Source organism: Dermochelys coriacea, chromosome 1 (assembly GCF_009764565.3).
Source record: "Dermochelys coriacea isolate rDerCor1 chromosome 1, rDerCor1.pri.v4, whole genome shotgun sequence".
Lineage (NCBI taxonomy): Eukaryota > Metazoa > Chordata > Testudines > Dermochelyidae > Dermochelys > Dermochelys coriacea.
Genome location: NC_050068.2, coordinates 1,938,147 through 1,944,146, shown reverse-complemented (window position 1 = coordinate 1,944,146; position 6,000 = coordinate 1,938,147). Strand labels below are relative to the sequence as shown.

Sequence of the window (6,000 nt, the reverse complement as noted above, 5' to 3'; positions counted from 1 at the left end):
TGAAATAGGTAATGCTCACACAATTAAAGTCCAACCTTACCGGGTGTCTCCTCACGCCAAAACTGCCATAGAAAGTGAGATCCAGGACATTCTACAGATGTGGGTAATCCACCCCTCTAACAGTTCATGGGCATCTCCAGTGGTTCTAGTTCCTAAACCAGATGGGGAGATGCGCTTTTGCATGGACTACCATAAAGTAAATGCTGTAATTCACCCAGACAACTATCCAATGCCACACACAGATGAACAATTGGAGAAACTGGGATGGGCCCAGTTCATCTCTACCTTGGACTTAACCAAGGGGTATGGGCAGTTACCGCTGGATGACTCTGCCATGGAAAGGTCAGCTTTCAACACGCATGTAGGGATGTATAAATTTAATGTACTCCCTTTCGGGCTGTGAAATGCATCTACCACTTTCCAAAAATTTGTAGATGGTCTCCTAGCAGGATTAGGGGAATATGCAGTCGCCTGCCTTGATGATGTGGCCATCTTTTCGGATTCATGGGCAGAACACCTGGAGCATCTGAAAAAAGGCCTTGAGCACATAAGGGGGGCAGGACTAACTGTTAAGTCTAAGAAGTGTCAAAGAGGCCTAAGCAGAGTGACTTACCTTGGACACCAAGTGAGTCAAGGAACTATCAACCCCCTACAGGCCAAAGTGGATGCTATCCAAAAGTGGCCTGTCCCAAAGCCAAAGAAACAGGTCTAATTCTTCTTAGTCTTGGCAGGATATTACAGGTGATTTGTACTGCAATACAGTCAAATTGCTGCCCAACTGACAGACCTAATCAGAAAGAAACAGCCAAATGCAGTTCAGTTGACCGAAGAGTGTCAGAAGGCCTTTAACCAGCTTAAAGCGACACTCACGTCTGACCCTGTACTAAGGGCCTCAGACTTTGACAAACAGTTCCTAGTAACCACCGATCCTTCCGAGCATGGTGTGGGAGCAGTTTTAATGCAGGAAGGACCAAATCAAGAGTTCCATCCTGTCGTGTTTCTCAGCAAGAAGCTGTCTGAGAGGGAAAGCCACTGGTCAGTCAGTGAAAAGGAATGTTATGCCATTTTGTACGCCCTGGAAACTCTACACCCATATGTTTGGGGATGGTGTTTCCACCTGAAAACAGACCATGCTGCGCTGAAGTGGCTTCATACCATGAAGGACAATAACAAAAAAGTTTTTCGATGGAGTTTAGCTCTCGAAGATTTTGATTTTGAAATACAACACATCTCAGGAGCTTCTAACAAAGTGGCTGATGCACTCTCCTGTGAAAAGAAAAGGAGGACTTGTGGCACCTTAGAGACTAACAAATTTATTTGAGCATAAGCTTTCGTAAGCTACAGCTCAAAGCTTCCCAGAATCAACTTGTTAAAATCGTCCTTGAAAAGTGGAAAATATTGTTAGTTTGTATATAATCAACAGTATATCCAGAGGTGCATGTGTCTTATTAACTCTGTTTTCTCCGAGAGCTCCAGGAAGAAATCACAGCCAGTGTGGTACAGGTGGTCCAGCACCGTCTGCGATTGGGGGGCATCTCATAACCATACAGATAAGGGTGGCATAGAATTCCTCCTTACCTGTAAGGGGTTAAGAAACTCAAATAATCTGTTTGGCACCTGACCAAAAGGACCAATGGGGAAAGAAGTTACTCTGAAATCTGCGGGAGGAAGGCTTTGTTGTGTGTATTCTCTTGAGAAGCAGAGAAGCATCAGGTCAGAAAACTCCTTTTCCTATAAACCATCCTAAAAGTATTTTATATTACAAAAATTGTAAGTAAAAGACAGGCAAGGTATGTTAGATTACCTTTTGTTCTGCTTGTGAATTTTTCCTTTGCTGGAGGGAGGTTTATTCCTGTTTTCTGTAACTTTGAAACGAAGCCTAGAGGAAGTTCTGCTGTGTTTCTGAATCTTTTGTTACCGTGTAAAGTTATTTTCCATCCCGATTTTACAAAGGTGATTTTTACCTTTTTTTTTAAATAAAATTCTTCTTTAAGAACCTGACAGATTTCTCTATTGTCCTAAGACCCAGGGGTTTGGGTATTTGATCACTTTTTAACTAATTGGTTAGGATAGTACTCTCAAGCCTCCCCAGGAAAGGGGCTGTAAGGACTTGAGGATATTTTGGGGGAATAGGAACTCCAAGTGGTCCTTTCCCTGATTCTTTGTTACATCATTTGATGGTGGCAGCGTACCCTCCAAGGGCAAAGAATTTGTGCCCTGGGGAACTTTGACCTACACTGGTAGAAATAAGATTAGGTGGTCTTCATGCAGGTCCCCACATCTCTACCCTAGATTTCAGAGTGGAGAGGGAACCCTGACAACTACTGTCTGATATTCACATTGTCTCTCCATCCATGCAGTTGCACTCTGACCATCACCCTAGACCCTGAACATATACAGAAAGTCAGGGGAACATACGGTACAAGTAGGAGACACCATTCTGCCTCAGAGTTGGACATCTTCTCCCCTGCTCCATGTCAGATTCCAACACAACCGAATTCACCAACCCCTCCACCTTCATCCTGCTGGGCATTCCTAGCCTGGAGATGGCCCATGTCAGGCTCTCCATCCCCTTATGCACCATATAAGTCATAGTCATCTTGACAGGTTTCAGACTAGCAGCCGTGTTAGTCTGTATTTACAAAAAGAAAAAGAAGTACTTGTGACACCTTAGAGACTAACAAATTTATTTCAGCATAAGCTTTCGTGAGCTACAGCTCACTTCATCGGATGCATTCAGTGGAAAATACAGTGGGGGGATTTATATACATAGAGAACATGAAACAATGGGTGTTTCCATACACACTGTAACCAGAGTGATCAATTAAGAGCTATTACCAGCAGGAAAGCCGGGGGGGACCTTTCGTAATGATAATCAAGGTGGGCCATTTCAAGCAGTTGACAAGAACGTCTGAGGAACAGTGGGGGGTGGGGGATAAACATGGGGAAATAGTTTTACTTTGTGTAATGACCCATCCACTTCCAGTCTCTATTCAAGCCTAAGTTAATTGTATCCAGTTTGCAAATTAATTAAAATAGTCATCATGGGGAACTTCACCATCCTCTTCATCATGAACAGGGAGCCGAGCCTCCATAAGCCCATGTACTATTTCCTCTGCATGCTGGCCGTCACTGATCTGGTCCTGTCCACGTCCATCATTCCAAAAATTCTGGCAATCTTCTGGTTCAATTCTAGGGACATCATAGAATCATAGAATATCAGGGTTGGAAGGGACCCCAGAAGGTCATCTAGTCCAACCCCCTGCTCAAAGCAGGACCAAGTCCCAGTTAAATCATCCCAGCCAGGGCTTTGTCAAGCCTGACCTTAAAAACCTCTAAGGAAGGAGATTCTACCACCTCCCTAGGTAACGCATTCCAGTGTTTCACCACCCTCTTAGTGAAAAAGTTTTTCCTAATATCCAATCTAAACCTCCCCCATTGCAACTTGAGACCATTACTCCTCGTTCTGTCATCTGCTACCATTGAGAACAGTCTAGAGCCATCCTCTTTGAAACCCCCTTTCAGGTAGTTGAAAGCAGCTATCAAATCCCCCCTCATTCTTCTCTTCTGCAGACTAAACAATCCCAGCTCCCTCAGCCTCTCCTCATAAGTCATGTGCTCTAGACCCCTAATCATTTTCGTTGCCCTTCGTTGTACTCTTTCCAATTTATCCACATCCTTCCTGTAGTGTGGGGCCCAAAACTGGACACAGTACTCCAGATGAGGCCTCACCAGTGTCGAATAGAGGGGAACGATCACGTCCCTCGATCTGCTCGCTATGCCCCTACTTATACATCCCAAAATGCCATTGGCCTTCTTGGCAACAAGGGCACACTGCTGACTCATATCCAGCTTCTCGTCCACTGTCACCCCTAGGTCCTTTTCCGCAGAACTGCTGCCGAGCCATTCGGTCCCTAGTCTGTAGCGGTGCATTGGATTCTTCCATCCTAAGTGCAGGACCCTGCACTTATCCTTATTGAACCTCATTAGATTTCTTTTGGCCCAATCCTCCAATTTGTCTAGGTCCTTCTGTATCCTATCCCTCCCCTCCAGCGTATCTACCACTCCTCCCAGTTTAGTATCATCCGCAAATTTGCTGAGAGTGCAATCCACACCATCCTCCAGATCATTTATGAAGATATTGAACAAAACGGGCCCCAGGACCGACCCCTGGGGCACTCCACTTGACACCGGCTGCCAACTAGACATGGAGCCATTGATCACTACCCGTTGAGCCCGACAATCTAGCCAGCTTTCTACCCACCTTATAGTGCATTCATCCAGCCCATACTTCCTTAACTTGCTGACAAGAATGCTGTGGGAGACCGTGTCAAAAGCTTTGCTAAAGTCAAGAAACAATACATCCACTGCTTTCCCTTCATCCACAGAACCAGTAATCTCATCATAAAAGGCGATTAGATTAGTCAGGCATGACCTTCCCTTGGTGAATCCATGCTGACTGTTCCTGATCACTTTCCTCTCCTCTAAGTGCTTCAGGATTGATTCTTTGAGGACCTGCTCCATGATTTTTCCAGGGACTGAGGTGAGGCTGACTGGCCTGTAGTTCCCAGGATCCTCCTTCTTCCCTTTTTTAAAGATGGGCACTACATTAGCCTTTTTCCAGTCATCCGGGACTTCCCCCGTTCGCCACGAGTTTTCAAAGATAATGGCCAAGGGCTCTGCAATCACAGCCGCCAATTCCTTCAGCACTCTCGGATGCAATTCGTCCGGCCCCATGGACTTGTGCACGTCCAGCTTTTCTAAATAGTCCCTAACCACCTCTATCTCTACAGAGGGCTGGCCATCTCTTCCCCATTTTGTGTTGCCCAGCACAGCAGTCTGGGAGCTGACCTTGTTAGTGAAAACAGAGGCAAAAAAAGCATTGAGTACATTAGCTTTTTCCACATCCTCTGTCACTAGCTTGCCTCCCTCATTCAGTAAGGGGCCCACACTTTCCTTGGCTTTCTTCTTGTTGCCATCGATTTCAGTGCCTGCCTCACCCAGCTGTACTTCATTCACTGCTTCTCAGTGATCACATCTGGAATCTTCGTGGCCATGGCTGTGGACTGGTACGTGGCCATCTGCCACCCCCTGAGACATTCCACCATCCTGACAAACCCCGTGGTGGCCAAGATTGGCCTGGCCGTGATGCTGTGTGGCAGCATGCTCGCACTGCCCTATCCCTTCCTTGCAAGGTTGTGGCCATATTGCAGAACCAACATCATGCCCCATACGCACTGTGAGCACATGTATGTGGTGAAGCTGGCCTGTGCTGACAGCTGCATCAGTAGTTACTATGGCCTACTTGTGGTATTCTGTAGGATTGGTCTGGATGTGTTTTTATTGTCATGTCTTATTCCCAGATCCTCAGGGCCATCTTCAGCCTCCCAACAAAGGATGCCCAGCTCAAGACTTTTGGGACTTGCAGCTCCCACCTCTGTGTCATCTTAGCCTTTTACATCCCAACACTCTTCTCTTCCCTCACATCCATATTTGGTCACACTTTGCCCCTCCATTTCCATGTTTTCATTTCCAACGTATACCTTCTGGTGCCCCTCATGCTAAACCCCATCATCTACGGGTGAGGACCAAACAGATCCAGGACAGGCTTCTCCGGCTCTTTACTCATAAAGGGACTAAAGTTTTCTCCTGGTGTTTGAGACCTGAGACCAAGATCCAGGCAGACCAGGCTGGTGATATGAGCCGTCTTCCCTGAATCACTTACTGGACTGTCAAAGAGACATTAAACCCTTTCCTCGACTTACTGTGGTTTCTCAGCAAGATATACTATGGAATTGGTATATGTACAACTCACTAACACATAGGGTTCCCACCTTTCTAATCATATATCTAATTGTAATTGGACTCCTGTTACACCTGGGCACCTGCCCCTTGCCCCACCTTTCACCCCAATCCCCACCGCTGCTCCACATCTTCCATCAAGGCTCCACCCACTTCTGGGCCTTTCCCCACAAAGGCTCTGCCCCTGTTTCTCACTCC

General features: G+C 46.3%; 1 pseudogene; it reads left to right on the top strand.

The window, feature by feature from the left end:
- The first annotated feature begins 2,474 nt into the window (after positions 1–2,474).
- Positions 2,475–5,716, top strand: LOC119842383 (annotated as a pseudogene).
- The last annotated feature ends 284 nt before the right edge of the window (positions 5,717–6,000 follow it).